Source organism: Anser anser, assembly GCF_964211835.1.
Source record: "Anser anser genome assembly, chromosome: 1".
In the NCBI taxonomy this organism is placed as follows: domain Eukaryota; kingdom Metazoa; phylum Chordata; class Aves; order Anseriformes; family Anatidae; genus Anser; species Anser anser.
The window spans coordinates 138611540-138632388 of NC_139720.1; the positions used below are offsets into that span (position 1 = coordinate 138611540).

The 20849-nt window shown below is 39.0% G+C and overlaps 1 long non-coding RNA gene across 1 annotated transcript in view; it reads right to left on the bottom strand.

The window, feature by feature from the left end:
* LOC310887172 overlaps nt 1–14789 on the bottom strand; it is a 45553-nt gene extending 30764 nt beyond the window's left edge. The window contains exons 1-2 of the long non-coding RNA XR_014575679.1: nt 14750–14789; nt 13247–13401 (exon numbers count right to left, since the gene is read on the bottom strand). This is a non-coding gene — a long non-coding RNA (uncharacterized lncRNA). The remainder of the gene's footprint in view (nt 1–13246; nt 13402–14749) is intronic.
* Between the last annotated feature and the right edge of the window lie 6060 nt (nt 14790–20849).

Sequence of the window (20849 nt, forward strand, 5' to 3'; positions counted from 1 at the left end):
TAGTTAGTATTTTCATTTGCTGCCTAAGTAGCAAATTACCCTGTAAACAGCCCACAAGAGCTGATCTGTAATTGAATTGTAACTGTTGACTTTAGACATTTGGTATATTTGCTGCAAGAAGTAAATTTTCAAAACTTCATCTTGATGCAGTCAGACAAAATGAAAGGTAATATTCTTTATCTGCCACAGATTGCTGCAGATGAACTGCTTTCATATGAGCTTAAATAAGATTTAGTGTATTCCATCCTTCAGCTGGCCACAATTGAAAGTGATCAGGATCAATATAGCTGCCCCTGAATGCAGCCTGGTATTGTGCATTACAATAGAGGAAACGGCTGTATTCAAAATTTTCCTGTGTCAAATTAATTTCCATGTTATCCCCAAATTCAATTAGATGGGAACCCCGTGTAACTAAAAAAGTGTCCGACATCCCTTAGTGACAAATTACGGTGCTTAGTGTGCATATCAAGGTGAAGTGTTGAGCCTTGCTAATCTTCTCACTAATTCTCAATTACCGTAAAATGAAGCCATAAATCACACAGACAGGGGATCGATGGAAATGTTGTTTTCAGGGTGATTGGCAGCCTCCCCAAAGGTTTTCTGTAAGTTGGTTTAAGGTTACCATTCTCTAAGGGGAGGGATGAGGTAGTCTTGCTCAATCTCTATGATATAGGCCCACAGGCCTTTTGGGGATAGTGGGGAGGGACAGCACCAATTTCAGCCCATCAGACATCCAATTTTTCTCCTTTTCATACCTGCTGTAGTAAATGAGAAACAAATTAAATTTCACTCCACTATCTCCACAGAAACCATTTAAATTTTTCATGGAAACTAAATTGTCCCTAGACAAATAGCCCCCTGATTCTATGAAAATATACTGGAGCGCTGGGGACAGAAATAAATTTGTGTCACTCTGGATATGCCATTCTCTGTAATGTCATTCACCGCCGGCCAATAAATGAGTCCCTCCTGGAACACAATGGTAAAGCCTTGTGCTCTGGTGGATTTGCATTGTTCCCCCACTCTTGAGCAGTCTAATATTCTTCCTGTTATTAATTTGCAGCCTAGGTTTTACATTCATGAGGCCAAGATTGAAATGTAAATGAGGCACAAAATAAGTAGTCAGCAGTAGCCCTGGCCGAGCAGCCTGTGTCATAGACTCATGGACTTACATGAAAATAGTTATCACTCAGAGAGATTAGCAGCTCAGAACATCAATCACTGCTGCAAGGAAACAATGAATAAAATCGCCCCGACACGAGGAAGGAAATTACAAGAGCTTTAAAGTGGAAAGGGAATATGTAATAGTGCTACCTGTTGTTGAAGTGCTAAGATGGCTGTAATAAAAGAAGCTGGGTTACTTCTCTCTCTCTCTCCCCCTGTTCCTGTTGATCACTAATATTTAAATTGTGCCATTTTTGTCATCTCAATTTATCTATTAAATGAGTTGCAGTTCCTTAGCCAGAGGTATATGATGCTTCACACTGCACTCAAATGAAACCCACAGCTTTGAGTTTGAACCCACTTTAAAATGGTGACACCCTATACATCACCCAATCTCTTGGCAAAGAAATAGATATATAAGCCTGAGTCCTCAGGCTCCACTGAGCCTCAGAGGATGCAGGCCTTCAGATGGCGAGACAAAGGTGGCTTTACTCCACCACTGTGGTTTCCTAATTCCCAGGTGGTGTAGAATTTGTGCAGCAAGCAGTGCAAGTGGGGCAGTGTCAGGCCAACTCTTCCTCATCAACCTCTGAGACACTTTAAGCAGCAATCCCAGAAGCTGTCAAGAACCAGAGCATGGAGAAGATTCAGCTAATTCCCCTTTCCTTCAGCATCCCTGACCACCCCCACTTGGAGAGGCAGGGACATGGAGCCACCCTACCAGGTCAAAGCTACCCCACATTTCTCCTGATGCCTGGGAAACCCCAAATGGATTTATCCACTGATCAGAATGGCTGTGCTGACCTTGGTCCATGATTCCCGCTCAGATGAAAAATTTCTTAAAATATACTATCCCGCACCTATACCTAGTACAGTATGATTTCTACATTACTGTTATATATAAGGTTTAGTGCTCCAAAGTAGTACAGCTTGGGGGTTAACTGCTTAGCTTACTAGAATCTAATACATTATATTACTAGTTGGATATTTTTCTCTTCTGTTTTCTTCATATACGGCAAATGCTAAACACCATTCCATCCACCATGATTAATTTTGTCTTCAGGAGAAAATATACTCAATGACCACAGATGAACAGCAAGAAGCAAGAATACTTTGTTACAGAGCTTGTTCCTCAGACAACAGAACTATAGACATATTTTTTACCCCCCAAAAAATGGTAAATTCTGGTCTACTTTTTCACTCACTTAAATGAAGGTTTTCAATAGTAGAAGTAGCTTTAAAAGTGTCTCCTAGAAAGGCAAGTGCGAAGTAAATGCCAATAAATATTCCAATCCTCCTTATTATGAGATAGTTACTGTGATTTGTCCTGATAGTGACATATGCACATGCCTCTGTGATGAGCTGGAGCATCACTCTAACTTGTTTTCCCAAAGATGCTGGACTCCTTTTCATGTGTCTACCTCCAGAAAATCTGTCTGTAGGGAGAACTCTATGTCACGAAATGGCTCATGTGGGTATATTTTCACTTGCCATACAAGTCTTAACACTATTCAACAAAGTATGAAATTTGAAACAGTTAAAATTATAAAGCTCCCCTCTTGATGCAACTGTGATTTGAGATTAAGATAACTTATTTAAAACTTATTGTGCCTTAGACAGCACATTCAATGCAATACCTTTCATTTAAATTGTAAACGTTCTTCATCAAAAATGTCAAATGATTCTGAAAAACTGATTTTTATACCAGTTTTTAAAGCAGCGAAACTGAGTCTTAGACAAGTGGTGAGTTTTGACCATGACCACACAACCTGATAATGAGAGTAAGATTAGAAGCAAAATTTCCATTTTCAGTGGAAACCACTAGATCACACTTCCTTCAGAAATCATCCTTCCATTCCATTCCTCATCACGAGGAAGAATTAACTGATGTGTATGAGATATTGAAGTATGCCAGTAGAGATATTCTATGTGAGTGCACGATATCATGAATATTTTCTATTATATGGACAATGGACATTTTGGTCAGATAGTCTCTGGAGAATCAAGACTGAGCTGAGCAGAATTATTAGCATATCAGAGTTAATGCATATCAGAAAAAGCAACACCTTCTTGAAAAGCTACTTTTTGCACAATAAAGATGCTACTCTTTTCTTTGCAGGTTCATTTTTAAAAGCACAATACAACTATATTATATAGAGTGAGTTCTGAACAATAATATGTGATAATGTGTCCAGTAACCTTTATTCTGTTTCTCTTCACAGAAGTTCACTAAGGATAATGCATACAGCTAAGAAAAGAAATTTGAAATTTAAGAGAAGTAAAAAGGCAGCATAAAATCAGAAGTTCAGCTGTGTATTAAAATGTTCTTTTGTGAGGTCAAGAAATTGATCATGAGTGAGCTAGCAGCAGGTATTGAGACTTAACTCACTTTTTTCTTTTCTTGCTTAAAAAGATGAAGTCAGACCCAACTTGTTACTGGCACCTCAGAGCCCTGCAGCAGTGTGCAATTTGTGACTAGGGAGCAGAAAAAACACAACTCACTTGCATGGCTCCCACACCAGCCAGCAGCTTCTGCTCTCAAACCCCTCCTCTTTTCCCTGTGTTGCCATTGTCTTCACTCTTAGTGTCTCAGAGTATCTTTTTAATTGCTTATCAAATGGATAGTTATTGTATCATAAAATCTTCAAAGCCATTTCCCAGTCCCATTCAGTTGTGAAGCTGAACTTTTAAACAATGATATATCACAATGGATTATGCTAATAAGCTTGTTAATAGCTCTAGTGGTGTTAACTGAGTGCATTAAAACAAACTGGTCCTTGCAATAGATTGAGAAATGTTTTATAAGGGGCATGTGATCTAAGAGAAGCCATGACAAGGCTAGTAAATAATAGCAGAAACTGGCATGACTAAAGAAATACCCACTTAAATTATTTATATGTTAATCAAAAATACAGTTGTTAAGCAATATCATTAGTTCATTACTAATTGGTTTATGGATTTGTGATGAATTACTTATTTGCATGCAAAGTAAATCCTCAGCCTTTTGTTCAGCATTTCTAACATTATAATATTTGCAGGTTTCCTCTCTGCAGCCCTCTTCCTTCACTAAAATGATTACATCAGCATGTCAAAGAAACTAGATTTTCAAGGTAAAGACATAATTTTCTTCTGCAAAGTATGCAATACATTATTGTCATATATTTTTAAAAAGTCATAATATATCAGCAGTCTGTGTTTGAGAGACATGCAATTAATCCTATACAGTGAATATTTCTCCTTAACCCCCACCAAAAATCCTATACTTTGAACATTTATTAGTAGTGATGACAGTGATATTGTTTCCTTCATATATATCAAATTTGGCTGTAAGGCATATTATTGTGGAAAATGTTAAACTCCACTTTAGTTATAGTCAGGTTGGGCTGGGTATAATCTAAGGACTAAGCACACCTCTGGATCTATTGTAGGACATGCTAGAGAAATGGGAGGGTGATTCACCCAAAGGTGAAGAAAGGCATTTTGTGTGATGTCTGAACTAGTTGGTAAGTTTCTTAATTATCAGTTTTTCAGAACCAGTTTCTCGTCAAGCCCCTCCCTTCCTGTCCTCTGTTTCCCTCTCTTTCTCATCTTCTTGCAGCTCCTTCCCGACCTTTGCTCTGATTTTTTATTCTCATTTCCCTCGGTGCAACTTTTCCTTCCCAACCACACCCCACACCCACTACAGTAACCTGTGTTCTCAGCCTTCACCCATTTTTTTCCAACCTCATCATTTTAGACTGAAGTCCCCAGACTCAGGAACTATCATTACATTATTTCTACTTTTGCAGGTTTTTGCTTGTAAGGGGAGCTTAGATGTATTCCCTTCCCTTCCCTTCCCTTCCCTTCCCTTCCCTTCCCTTCCCTTCCCTTCCCTTCCCTTCCCTTCCCTTCCCTTCCCTTCCCTTCCCTTCCCTTCCCTTGGTCTATGTAATGAACTAACCAACTCTCACCCTGTAAACCTACCCTACCCTTGAATTACATCTCCCTTGCTCCAGCCTACCTCCTGAATATCTTGAAATACTTTCTTTTGCAAAAACTTTTAGGGCCTTCTCTTTACAAGCACAAAGATTGTAGCGCATTTTCCAGCAGGTTGTTTTTCTTTGATATTTATCATCCACAATCTGCCTCAGCCCAGAAAGATGTGCATCACAATCTAATCCAAGCAACATTCACAAGTACAATAGAGCCCTGGCAGAAAAACAATATAGAAAGTGAAAGGCAACACAGAAAAAGACAACCAAAGATAATGGACAGTTCTGAATGCTGTGAAAAAGTAAAATATTATTATCAATATTAATTATTGATATTATGAATCTGGCACTATAAAAAGGGATACTAAGAAGTGGCACCTGCTCCCCAAAGTATTCCTGTCCAAATAGATGAATATAGACATGCTAGCAGGAGGTGAAACTTCATGTTTGCACTGCTCTGGTTCAACTGAAACCAAAATCCATTCTGGCCCATGGCCCAGCACTGTGCTTGTCCTCTGCTAGCTCCAGGACATGTGCAGGATGAGGCCTAGCAGAGCTCAGGCCGCCCAGTGTCACATCTATTACCTGAGATGATGCAGCTCAAGTTTCATTTTCTCTGTTATGACCACTGACTGGATTTGTATTGAGCTCCAGCACGGACCTGTATAAATGTCTGCATTCAAAAACAAGGTGCAAGATGAGTTTGGGATGGAAGCATGTGGTCTAATCCACAGTCACTTGCAGCCAAAGTAGTGAAACAAATACCTCAAACCTGCACAGGAAGCCACTGACAGAAATGGGAAATAGCATCCAGTCCCATACCTTGGTTCAGTACCACATGCAGTAAATATTGTAAATAATTTTGTACAATACTCTGTTTCTCTGGGATGTAGACCTTATGTCATAAAAATCCATGGCCAGAGGTCCCCTTTAATTAATCTGGATGAATGAAGAAACTCAGATGAGATTCTTTTAATTCTTATTCAAATTTGCAGGAAAAACAGAGAAAAGATGCCAATTTTCAGGCACATTAGGGCTATAGAAAGGTGACAACTATGAAAAATGAAATTTCCCACTAATCTCCCACAGAAGAAGAAAGGTAATATGTACATTAAGCTTAGTCTTTGCTGTTCATGCATTGTAACCCCTGTGAAACTACATATGAGGAGGAGTGGAGGAAAAGAAAATATTTTCTGTGACCCTTTATTTCTCAGCCCTTTGCTAACATGTTGGCATTTGTGTTAGTCTCCTTCCTTGTACTCAAAAAGCAGATATTTGTTTAAGCCATTTAGTAATAAACCACTTCCAACCCCCACCCCCCCCAATTGATCAAAACATAAAACTTTCACTTAATTTACCAATCTCTGATCATAGAATATGAGATTTAATGCCTTTTCTACAGAAAGACCACGTCACAACAAAATTATATCCATTTACAATCATTTTCTTTTGGATATAGTGGCAAGAACACATACATTTAGCAAACAGGAAAAAAGAAAAGCAGGAGAAGATGCAACATTTGAAACCACAGCTGTTGATGAAGGTGATGATGCCTTCCAGGATTACTAATACTGTTTCTGTGCCCATATTTTGACTGGAAAGCAATAAGCCACATCTCAGGCATTACAAAATAATACATTGGAGGTTAAGTGCAGCAAGGCCATAGACGAAGACTAAGCTATTACAATTGCAAGTAAAGGCAGATATCCCAGCCATAGATTGTAGTGACATCTATTTACACATCTGGAAGCTTTGTGTCCAGCATGTAGTATGGACTCAGCCTGTAACCAGAGAAAAGAAACCACCAAAAGGTGAATCACCCCCATTTAAAGGTGGATAACAAAGACTGGAGAAACAAATCACCTCCCAGAAAGAGTCTTTCAAATTCTGTGGGCTATAAAGGTAGCCTAGACAACTTGGTTAGTCTCAGCACCCTAATTTTAGATGGTTAAAACTAGGTAAGATATCTCCCCCTTCAAATGCCTCTGAAATAAGATCTGGCTGTGTCTAACAGTTATAAAAGCTTTTATAGAGCTTTCCAAGTGGGATATCAGCAGCTTCACCTTTCCAGGCTAAAATTATGTTCAATGCCTGAATTTGCTGGTGCCAACTTTGTACTTCCATGTGGGAATTTCTTACTCTGTAAGTAATGCAAATCTTCAGATATCTGTGCAAAATTGACAATGAAACTACAGCAGCTCATTGGAGGCCAGCACAACTCAACCACCACAGCAGAATGACTTTTAATTCCCATCAGCAAATGAGTCAAATCCTATTTCTGAAACAGGGAGGGAAGGCTTTTATAGACCTCAGCCAGCAAATGAAACCCCACTCTCTCGCTCGCTATTTTCTTTGACCCCTTGAGCTGACTCCCTCCGTCTTCCTTGCTGTGTTCATGTGTACATAGTTGCAGGTTCATGGAATCAAATCAGTTATGGCCCCGTGTTTGTCCTGTGGTTCTCCCTGGACCTCCTAGCTGCTGCCAATCCCAGCAGGTGCACCAAGATATGTCTGGTATTGGCTTCAGTGTCAGAACTCTCGTGTGCTTCAGGGTGCCAGCACACCCTCAACACCCCAGGCTTTGAAGCCCTGGGTGGAGTTCTGGGTAGTCAGTCATCACCTCCAGAATTTAATTTCTTTTCAGGGAAAGGAAAGGTGATGAGGACTGTCTTCATCCTCCAAAGTTGCTTACTCCTTAGGTCTTTCCCAGGTCTCACCAAAATTCTTTACTCAGAGAATTGCCTGCCCAAAATAGATGGTAGAAGTGAGAGTGCATTCACTGATGTATATCAGGACCCCATCATGCAAAAGGAAGTTTCAAACTGGAATCAGTTCGCAAAGAGCCTACCAGTAGGGGAAAAAAACAACAGGTTCCAGTAGATGTCTGCCTATGAAAGAAGCTGGGATGAAAAGTGTAAGACATCCCACTTTTCATTAGCCTGATTGTCAAAAAAAAAAAAAAAAAAAGCACATATAGAATCAACTAGCTACAAGGAATGAAGTGATCTCTTCCCATTATAATCAGGACACAGAGCCTGTGATATCTCTGGGAGCTCAATCTAAATAAGGCCCTATCCTCTCGTCTCTTTCACATTATGAATAAAAACATGAAATTAGTTTTATGTCAGAAGAACAACCCTTAAGACACTTGTAACTTATAATTATAATTTCTAAGCTGTTTGGCTTGTCAGTATCAAGGAATTCACAGCCCAAGACTTCCAGGACTTTATAGGCTGAGACATGCTGTGCTAGCTACTGAAAATTAACTATGAATCTCTCATCTGCATTCTGATTTATTAACTACAGTGAGAAACAGAAAGTTAAAAATGTACTGTATGTGCATAGCCTGCTAGCATGGAAGAATGCATTAGCTGTGTTCTGCTACTAGTCAATAAAATACTAGCAATGGATAAATGCAGGGGGTTTCTTCTGGCAAAGGCATTTAGTTTTTTCTTGTAAACAAATATTGCAAAATTTTCATCTTTGTGCAAGAGCAGAGCTGGCCCCAGTAACAATTTCAGGATTCTGCTGTATTCACAGGTAGCACACACACATACACGCACACACACAAAAAAAAAGAAAAAGAAAAAAAAAAGGGGGGGGGGGGAAAGATATTTGCAGACTCTCTTTGCTATGCAAAATACCATTCCCTTGCTGGATCTGGCTGAAAAATGGTAGGATTGGCTGTGATGTATTTTGAAAGAAACAATCTTTTTTACATACTTTCAATAAGAATTCTGTGGGGGAGGGCTGACAAAAAAATAAATTAGGAACTGAAATCCATTTCATCTTTCACCATAAAACAGGAAAATAGACTATAGAAATAAAATACTATTTGAAAAAAAAAAAAAATCCAAGATATTTCAAGTCCAGTCTTTACCAAAATTTCTTTCTTCCAAAAAAAAGTACTTAAGTTGTCAGGCATACTATTTCCTGATTTTGCAAGAGTTTTTCCAGGTTCTGTTTTCCTTCCAGGTTTGCATTTATTTAGTTATTTTTTAAATAACACCACTAAAATTTAATCCTTTCTTATTATTTTGAGGCCATAAGGGGATTGTCTCTATTCCAGATTTTATTTTGTGGGAGGCAGGATTATTATTATTTTTTTTTAATGTCAAAGTTATCTAGTTCCATTTTGTAAGTGAAACGCTTGGCAGCTGTAACACAGCTTGGCTCTTGAGAACACACAGTGCTAGAACTTAATGCCTTAAAATAAAGGCAGGCAACCACTGGTCTCACCATTTTATGGCGGAGAAATGAGGGCACATAGGGTGGACCCGAAATGGCATGATGAGCTTTTCACAGCTCTGGGTATCAAGGTCAAGGGAATATATTTCTTGTTCAGTCCCTGCCCCCTGAAACAGAACCTCCATGACAGGCACTACTTTAATGAGGATCCCAAATTTTTATTTTTTTTTTTTCAGTTTCTTCCTGCATTGTTCCTGTCTAGAATTACCATCTGTCTTGCTTCTCCCTCTCCCCACTGTGTGCTTTCATGATGGACTCCTTTGCTGCTTAAATTTTTAAAAATTTCAATTGACCAGAAATTGGTAAAATCCAGAAAGAGTTATGTCCAGAATTTTAGGAGAACCAATCACTTCCAATCATTTTCTAAATTACTCCTTATTTTTACTTTGCAATATCAAAATCTTATTACAATAATTTGCATACCTGAATCGCAGTTGTACCACTTCTTTGTACAAAGTTATAGTCAGACCTGGGACAGTGACTTTAATTTTCCATTTTGTGAGTAGAACATTCTAACAGAGCTTGTTGTCAGCCATACACAAAACAAAATTTGAAATGAAATTTTAAAGACTGAAAAAGCTCAAGTAGAGAGAATGTTCTTGACTGTGAAATTAAAAAAGTCCTTTCAGAGTTTATACATTCTGGCTATGACAGAGTTACATTGCTGATCATAGATTTGTGATATATATTGACTGTACCAGATTAAAAGTTAGACTTTATTTGTAGCATAAATCTGGTAGATGAATATGTAATGTACATTCTTCTTTTATCGCGGTCATAGAATACTCTGAAACTTTAACCCCCAGAATGCTATGTACATATTTCTCTCCATATTTTGCATTCACACAAATAATCACATTAGTTGTTGGATACCTTTTTTAGTAACACTCTTTTCTTTTACAAAATAAAAGACTGCCACTTTCCATCATTTCACAAAACCCAGAAAGACAGTAAAATCTTCAGAGCAACTGCAGCTTTTTCTTGCTTACTCCCTCACACGTTCCCTCTAGAGAAGCAGATGTTTGACTTGTCTCATGTAAAAGGCAAAAATTGAGTTACAGCTTCAGAGTGCAAGATTTGCAATGTTTGGTACAGTTTATTAATGTTAACCAAATAAAAATGACATTAGTGAAAAAGATCTACATGATATCTCAGAACTCCCAAGATTAGGCCAGATGGTCACTTCTAACTGATATAATCTAGTAAACTCTGTTGAGAGACAAGCTATTGATTGAATTTCTGACTTTAAATGCAAGCCCCATATCTGCACATGTCCACAGTGATATCAGTTGCTTGAAATCCAATACAGAGGTGTAGATTGGGAGATGATGTTAGTTGCTACCTATTAAAACTGTCAATTCCATCTGTTGTCTAACACTTTAAAATACTGAGTGTAGTTTTTAATAGATCAGTATTAGATTAAGAGGCTGTATATTAAGGCTCTTACTATCTGAGAAGCATGGGTAAATGTATAATTAAATGACACAATGGAAAAGGAACTCCGCTGGCTGGAACCAGCCCAAATTAGCATCAAGCAGGAAGCAAATGCTGTGATTTAGGATTTCTGCAGCAGCCAGACTTCCCTAAAAATGAGTAATGTGCAGCACTATTAAAATTCTCTTTACAGGCAAGTATATCATGATTAAAATGTGGAAGCGTTGTGAGCATTATGATTATCCAGCTCCCCGCGCTGTTCTTCCACAGGTACCTCAGTGACTCTGTGCATCTGCCAAACTGGCAGGCTCTGATGACTTTCCCAGAAGGGCTGTCTCAGTTGACTGATGACAACCACATCAAAGCCATGTTTCTGAAAATTCGTAGTCCTGAACATCCCACCCCTTTCCCCCAGAATATAGTTGAAAGCCACAGCTTGGGGTCCCAGGGGTGTGCATAGGGTGGTGGTTCAGCCTGCCCTTTCCCCACAGGTGTGCTGTACCTTCAGGCACTGGCCAGATACCAAGGGCTGATAAGGAGGGAGGGCGAGGGGCGGCCACTTCCAGCATTGCCAGCTCAACATCCAGCAGCTGTTGCTGCTTAAAGTTAATCGGAGAGGGAAACTGCCCTCCTCAAGCCAGATGTACCAGAGTGACCACAGGAAAGGAAGAGCTTCTGCGAGGGGGAAGAGGGAAGACAGACAAAAATGTGGAAATGGACCTTAAATGCAGACAGACGAATTTGCTCATTTTATAGCTCCCAGTATTTGCATGTAGAAGCAAAGAGAACAGGCCCAGTGTGTTGGAAGAAAAGCAGTAGGAGTCCTCCAGCTGTCTGGAAAGGGGCTAGAAGTAGTTTTCTCATAAAAACTGATGGCTTATTTTTCTCATAATGTTTCTCTAGAATGAACATGTAATCTCCTAATAGCTGACCCTAGCTGGGCCAATGCCTCCCAAAATAGAAAAGAATCTGGACTCAGACAAAACACTGCTCTGGGGCTTAGGGGGGTTCTTTTTGCATTAACCTTCAGAAGACATTCTGGTTTAAATTCAGATTTTGACAGCAGTGCTATGGAGGACTGTGGTGGAAGTAGAAGAGCTTTCAAGATAGAAGAATTTGGAGGAGACCCAAAAAATTCTGTCTGTTTGCATACAGGCTAGTGGGCTGTAGTCAAAACAGCTTTGTAAGTTCCCCTAATGCACTGCAAGAAGAGTTTGGGAAACATAAAGTCTCTTCATGTTATTAGCCAGTACAAGGTACATGAAACATTCATGGAAAATGAATGTTAAGCGAATACTACAGTATACTCATAGAATACAAATTGTGAATTCAGAAACACTCTATTCCCAGCAGATATGCAATTTGAAGAATTATGCTCATTCCAAATAGAAACAGAGACAATATTGTGTGATGTAGCTGATAAATTAACCAGCAAAGGTCCAATTTCATGCATCAAATGCTCAAAACAGATCTGTAGAACCAGAAGTATTTCTTGGTAGCATTACACTGCTTAGAATAACAAATATCTTCAAGAAAATCAAAAGCTGCTTGCAGATTATGCACAAAAACCAATACAAGTTTAGTAAATGGATTATTTAGTCAGCTATGATTGCTGCTTATTACGGTAACAGTAGCAAGTGTCCTTCATGAAAGAAGTAGCTATCATGATCCCTTTCTAGTAGGTTTGAAATACACAGCATGACAGATTGGTATCACACAGCAGTATAGATGTGAGTATTTCAACTATGGAGAGCAGAAATTTCACTCTCACCATGGTTTTCTTCACGCTGATCACAATTCTCCAGCATGGCCTCATTGGTGGGGCTCTCTCCAACATGACAGGAACCACCAAAACCATCATCTGAGCTTTTTTAATGGATTTCATAACTACATACAGCCAGATAGCAATAACACTTGATGACTAAAGCTTTATAACACACGGATGGATAAAGAGAGATCATAGGTGTTTCAAAGCTTTCAGTATGCTTTAAACTAGAAATTTTAACTTTATTTACCTCAGTGGGCCACTGAAATATCCTGCTTTGTAACCCAGACTTTATCAAATTAGAGGTTAAATATCTCACAACATTTTTAATCTTTTTCATAACCCAAAGTGTAACAGAAAAATACTGTTATAAATGATTCTTTTAAACACATAATAAACTTTCTGACTGATGTCATATGAGACCTGGGAAACCAGAGTAGCTAAATACAAAAAAATATGATTTTAGTATATTTTTTTTCCTTCCCATCTAGCAGAAATGGCAGTTCACATAAAGAACCAATACAACAGCTGTACCTGATTCATGGCAAAATGTTTGCTAGAGCTGCAAAAAAAATAATAAATTCATTACTTGGTGTTTTAGGAAGAGGAGGGATTTAGTCACAGCACATAAGGGAGGACTGGACAAGCAACAGGTGTCCCTTACCATACAGCAGTGGGGGATCCAAAGAGAACGGAGGCTCCTCGACACTGGAATTCTCAGCTACTTCTTTCATTTAAATCCAGGTCTTCTAACCAACCACTTATAACCATCATCCCCTTCAGGACTTGTCATGCTTACTAGTGGACTTCTGTCTGTGTCTTTTTTTCAGAATCAGAAAGTAATTTTAAATAGAAAGAAAACCAATACTTGAATTTCCAAAATAAGGTATTAGAGGAATAATGACAAAAGATACCATAATTGAGGATGGGAGAAAGAATAACTGAATATAATATAAACTGACTATAGTAAGCCATACACATTCATGTGCATACACATGTACATGTATTTACAGCTAGCAACACAAAAAAGCAAGACATAGTATTTAATGGACCAAGGAAAAGCAAAATCTTGAATGTTGCATAAGATGATTAAGGGTACAACATCAAACATATGGAATATTCTCATGCTAAAATACACAAAGGATTCTGTTGCTATTGAATTTTCACCAGCTGCCAATTTTGCTGATACTGTTATGAGCACACACGGATGGGACTTGCTCCAGGACTAGCACCAAGGGGAATCAGCATTGCCAACTGCAGAAAACATCAGTCCACCTCTTCCCAAAATTATCCCTATGTCATACTCTTCTGCCATGGCATTTTCCATCCCCAGCTCAGAGATGTTCTTCATTTTGAGTTTGAAATATGTCGGAAATGCAGGTGTTGTATCAGAGGAGAAAGAAATGGGGGCTAAGGAGGGAGGGGAAGGAAAAGAGAGAGGAGTAGCTGAAGGCTCTTTCCTACTTCCTACTCAGACAATGCGCACTTGGTAGGAAACATTTGGCAAAGGAGGCAGCACCCAACAGCTTCCACAAAACACAGGGTGTCTGGTGGGAGCTAGTCAGTGCAGAGCCAGTTGAAAGTCTATTTTCATTTGAAGATGTTTTGCTGATTGCTGAACTCTTCTGAAAAATCTGACCTGGATTATGACCACTGAACATTTTTGAAAATTGGTTCTCTGTGATTCTGAAATGTTTAATACTCAGTAGTCCCAAAGTGCAAATGCATAATGGGAGTATTGAATTTCTTATTTTGCATAATAAAATATTTTCAGGTCAATTATGTACCAGCCCTTGCCCATCCTTCCTCTTGCTCACATAAGTACCCATTGCTGAATCATGTCCATTTTTTTCCCCAGTATTTTCAATTCCAAATGAAGGAGAGAGTGACCTGCATGATATGGACACATTGAGTAAGACTGCCCTTTTTTACAAGTTATTGAAACTGTTGTTCTTTTTTGTAAGTTGCTTAGGCTTACTTATTCATAATATCACTTAGCACAATTTTTTTCTCCACTTATATCATTATTGTAACAATAAGTGTCACCGATGCAGTGGCAAGAACAACCCAGAGAAAAGATTGCAACTCATTATCATTCATTACTGTACTGAAGAGAGATTAAAAACATAATGGAAACTGAGAGAAGATGTACCTTAGTGTCACTTACCTTGTACTTCTCTCGAAGCCAGGAATTTCCATGGGCTGTGATAGCGACTTGATCACTGACTACCAGTCCTTGACCTTGGGCAGATCACTTGACCTTCATAGGACTTCATTACCCCAGTGTAACCTCTGATAAAAAAAGTAGAATCACACTGAAATCTGGTCCTGTATTTGAGGAGAGTTTTTCTGCCTTTACAGCTATATTTTTGAGCTTAAGTAGATAGAGCTGGTTAATGAGTTATGGTTATTTAATACTTCCCATTATAAGACCTCATTTTCAAATGTTGTAACTTTGCCAAATGCTAATAGTCTGAGCAAAAATTTTTCATGTTGTGTGACTGCCACAGTGTGACAAAAGTAGTAGTAGTAATATTTAAAAATTCAGAAATAGTTTCTAAAGATGAACAGTTTCTAAAGAAAAATGGGGATTCACTGTGTTAGAATAATTCTTACAACAATATTACAGACAAATTATCTGCTCTGAATGAACAGTATGGGAGTGCCATTTAAGCTGGGAATTTGTCTTTTCCCACCCTCTTAAGATCTACACATTTTTTGCCAAATTTTTCAGTTTTGTAAAAAAAAAAAATAAATAAATGCTAATATTCACTAGATATTCATTTCAAATTAGAGGCTAAGGTATTTTAAAATTTTTCCTCAGCACACAGAATGTCCTCTTGCCTCATTAGCCTCAACAGGCTGAACCAACATGCAGGGCTCACAGAGGGTCTAAGCACATTTCATCCCCTCACAGTTCCCATGTGTGACAGGACTGCCTCTCTGCTAGCTCTGGGGTAGAGAAAGACTTAATACTTCTGTATCCCTGTCCAATGTTACTGTTCTTGTTTGTTTGTTTGTTTTATTTCAGTGGTACCTGGCCATGAGGAGGAGAAACTGGTGAAATTTCAAGGGCTTTCAATTTTTATTTATTTATTTTTCCTACAGATGAATATTAGCTCATGTTGCAGGGAGGAGGAGAGGTAAGTCCAGACTCCAATGACAAACTCATACTTGCAGTATCCAAAAACAGAGATCTCATGTGAAGTTATTAAAATATAAAGTTATTCTAGGGATAAAATTATGAATAAGTACATAATATAGCTGAATGGTGCAACAACAGCATGTGAAAACAATATTTGATCTATTTTTACTTTATACCAATGTATTATACTCCTTGGATATCTACCACAGGGTAGATACTCAGGGTATTTATGGGCTGTACCAATTCTGTCTGGTTGCTTTGTTCATCCTGCTGCATCATAACCTTGCTACTCCAACAATATACATCAAAGCAGGGTAGGACAGTCTCCACATGCCAAAATTCTGCTTCTTGATTGCTGTACATCCTCATCCTCTGAGGCCTAATTCTTTGTTTGCACAGACACAAGTTTGTCTGACAGCACACAGCATGCTCAGTATAAAATGCTAGGTGGAAACATCAGTTAGGGCTACAAAGATAGTGAAGGGTCTACAGCTTCCTCACGAGGGGGAGTGGAGGGGCAGACACCAATCTATTCTCTCCAGTGACCAGTGATAGGACGCGAGGGAATGGTGCCAAGCTGTGGCAGGGCAGGGTCAGGCTGGGTATCAGGAAGAGGTTCTTCACCAAGAGGGTGGTCAAGCACTGGCTCCCCAGAGATGTAGTCATGGCACCAAGCCTGTCAGAGTTTAAGAAGCATTTGAACTGTGCTCTTAGTCATGTGGTCTGAATTTTTGGGTAGACCTGTGTGGTGCCAGGAGTTGGACTCAATGATCATTGTGGGTCCCTTCCAACTTGGGATGTTCTATGATTGGGATGTCTCTATATGAGCTAGACCAAGGGAAGTCAAACTGTGAATGCACCTAGCTCAAGTTCTGCTCTGCTGTATCTACGCTGATTCAAGTAGACTACCTTGATTAGTTTTAACTCCATTGAATACCTCTGCTCTACATTATGTCGTATGTAGTTTTATTCTGGGAGAAAAAGTCCCCCAAATTCAAATTACTAGAGATGAGCTGAATGAATAAGATGCAGAATATCCTTTCCTTCTTCAGTCAGTGGCACTAAGAAATAAGCTGTAGTCATGTCTCCCAAATACATGGGTATGCAGATGGAAGAGAAAAAATGTTTCTGAAATATATTCTTGTAAATCACAGAATCACAGAATATCCCAGGTTGGAAGGGACCCACAAGGACCATCAAGTCCAGCTCCTGGCTCCACACAGAACCACCTAAAAATCAGACTATGTGTCTGAGAGTGTCGTCCAAACACTTCTTGTATTCTGGCAGGCTGGATGCTTTGACCGCTGCCCTGGGGAGCCTGTCCCAGTGCCTGACCATCCTCCCAGTGAAGAACCTTTTCCTCATAACCAACTTGAACCTCCACTGTGGCAGCTCCATGCAGTTCCCTCAGGTCCTGTCACTGTCACCAGAGAGAAGAGTTCAGCACCTTCACCTCCGCTCCCCTGATGAGAAAGCTGTAGGCCACAAAGAGGTCTATCCCTTTCCAAAATATGTTCCTGTAAAGCCCTGAAACTTGGAAATCAAAGCTCCAAAGTCACTAAACACAGACATTCACCTTATGTTTAGGATTTTCTGAAGGAAAAGAGATGCAGACTGAGCATGCTGAGAAATCAATATGAGCAGTTTTTTTCAGACTCTCTCAGCATATAAGTGGATGGTAATTCTACTGAGAGCACAGCTAGGCAGGTGCCAAGGATGTTGTATCCCACTCCCAGCATAAACCATCTGGAGATAGTCCAGGACACTCTGACAAAACCTTTAATATGAAAATTACAACTTTCTGAAAGCTTTTTATAGGAGAACTCTTCATATAATTCGTGCCATATGACACAGTGGGTCACTGAATTCAGCCCCTTGTTATCACAGGCAACTGATGCTACATAATCTCATTCTTAAACTGGCATCCATCATGCAATTAATTAAGGTGCTCAGATTTGATTTTTTTTTCTCTACTTATCTTATTAGAAGGCTGATAGATAGAAGTCTCTGAGTTATCATGCTAGTTACAATGAAACTTTCATCGGGAAAAGCTTCGCAGATTCAGGCTAGAATTTCTCATCAGATTTCTGCCAGGATATAAAACAGTTTACTGATGAGTAAGTTCAGATGTGTGAGGTGAAGGCTCTTGGTCTCTGATCTTGATGAAGGAAGCACGTTCTTGATCTAAACAAGGAAAAGCATTATGTCAGAGTTTCCTTCATCTCAGAGGAGCTGATCTGACCACTAAACCTTTGTCCAGGAGAGTCTGGGGATCTTTTATCAGCATGTGGCTTAGCTTTCCAGAGTCCTGCTGACTCTTTTCCACATGAAGACTGAAAATTTGATATTCCAAAACTTTCAGCAGACTATTTTGTGGTTCTCCATTCATATTTACACATAGCAACACTGGAAGAATATTACCAGCCCAGAGTTTTCAAAAATAATGAGCTGGGCTTTCAAAATCATAAATGGTTTAAAAACTACTGGTCTTTCAAAATAATATCAGTGATTCTTGTCTCATGGATTTGACTTTGCATTTTGATGACTAGAAACTTTGGTTTGTTGTGAATAGTCGATCTTTTCACAAGAGTCAGTGAATTTAGGGTTTGAGTTTTATACATTTCCAAGCTAATATTAAGAGAGTGACTCAGCCTCCATTGCAGAGATTTTTGGAGACTCACCAAGCAGATTTAGTAATTTAGGGCTGTATTGGCAGCCATGCTGAAGACGTATTTGAGGAACTAGTGTGGGCAGCTATGTCTGCTCTGCTGGACCTCATACTTAGGGATGGAGAGCCTGTATGTTAGCAGGAGCACCCATTGTAAAGTGGGAATCATCTGCAGTGCCTGTGCTGGCCTGTGTTGTGTGCTAGTGGGTATTATGACATTCCTAACTCTCAGGAGAAAGATAGATTTTGTAGATATGATTTTGTTTGTTACATAAACACCACAGTATAGGAGGAAGGAGGAACCTCTCCTCAGATGGGGTCTGCACAGCATGCCATGGGAAAGTTCATCCAGGATCCACTGATGATGCATGAACACAAGTTTCCCTGCACTTTGTGAATTCAGAAAGTCTAGAGTCCTCCATGACTCAGGCTGGTTCAGTAACAGTGATAACCAGCTTGCTTTCTCTTAAGCACAGCATGGTTATGGAGAAAAGTCTTCAGTCATGTGAACAGCCACCCATGTGGACATAGAGATCACAAATCACTCCATTTGAAGGTCCAATGACTGTTGTAGAACACACTCTTCACGGGGGACTATAGATGTAGCCAACACCCTCAATTATACTAGGGAATTAGGAAAGGGATCAGAAATCACTAATAAAAATACATTAATTTTATATTAAAACATTGTTCAGATCATAAGTATTTCTCAGTCATTTCTGTTTTGTTTTTGTTTGTTTGTTTTTAAGTAGTGTTTATTAGAGGAAAAACACTTCTAATATTGCCTTTTTTGAAATAAAGTACTGCAGCTGCTACTGCAAACTCTAATTAAATGCACAAGTCTGAATTTGATATTTGCTGGTGTCTCATGTCATTTCTTAACTCAAACTGCAAGACAGACTCAAATCTGACACCTCTGGATCTTTCGTATAATATTCTTCCCTCAGTACAGGTTTCTCTGTCATCAAAAATGTGGCTCATATATTGGCGGGGGGCAGGGGGGTTGTAATAGATGGAAATTTAACAAGTTTTTATTATCCACTGTTAGCATTAGCCTGAATCTTTTGGCTAGTTGGGAGTTAATTGCCAAAAGGTTTTATGGTATATCTAATTGGCTCAGTCATCCTTCTATGCCATGAACCCTGCCAGACTGCCAGTGTGCCCTGAACTCAAACAGAGGGTAAGAGCCCATCAGTTATTTAGTATGTGCTAGAAGCATGCATTTTCTTTTCACTCCATGTGCAAATAGTTAACCACAAGGAAAGAGTCCCACCCCTCCACTTTGCAAAATGGTGAAATTAAGTTTTCCGTACAGCTACCAGGGGACTGCAGTAAATTACCCTGGTAACAGAGTTTACATTGATTCTGAAAAAAGCACTTGTCCATATGTAACAACGATAACCTTTTAGAAGGTTTGGAAAACAAATCTGACACCCCATTAAAAGGCAAATGATTTTTTCTCCACACAAGAAAAAGAAACTTTTAAGACATAGAAGGCTATTAATAAATAATGGGGCTTTTTTATAGGAAAGGCTGACATGAAAGCTTAGCTATAAACTGTATCAGAGGCAGTATTTTGACTTGTGTGGTTTATTTGTCAAAGCAGTGAGATGGGATCTCATTTTTATTAGCTGCACAAAAGATATTTTATTGAATGTCACATTGTAATTTGATTTTAAAAGGAATAGAAAAAATTACATTTTCTCGGATACGTAATACTGCAAAAACATGATAGTCATACTAACCACTAACCACAATGAGGGGTAATATAAACCCTCCAAAATATACACTAGTGCCTTACCAATGTAAATGTGTATTTTCAGTTTCCATGTACCAGCATATTTTTCCTGAATCCAGTTTCATTTACAACTGTCAGAATAATATATATAAAAAACTGCAAGTTATTAAATTATGTATGTAAACAACTAACATAAGAGTTAGATGTGAGGTGAAGGACAGCTTTTAATATTTTAAAATTCTTCTTCGAGCTCATTCACTTAGTTCATTTCTTTGCGAGGAAAAGATCATAGCTGAATGCAGTAGAGAACAGTGATCAACACCTACATAAAATGAAGAATTGGAATAAAGAAACCTAACATAATATAAAGTAACTTACACAGATTATGTTCTTTTTCACTTTGCTCAGAACTTCCTGAAGGTTGTTTAGCCTTTCCTTGGTCTCCCTCAGTGTCCATGCTCATAAGCACAACTGGCAAAGACGGCAAGGAAGCTCGATGTCTGAAAAAGGAAAGGTGCACCTCCTGGCACCATTTCTGGTACCAGTTTTGTCACAGAAGACAGCGGCAAACTGTGTGGGCAGTCTGGTCTCAGTCCCAGTATGAGTGCATTAAAGCTGAATGCTCAGCTCCTTCTCCTCCACTCCAAAGCCACCCCACAACACCTCTCACACACGGATAGTGAGCCTGTACCCAACATGTGCCAGCTAAATGCATT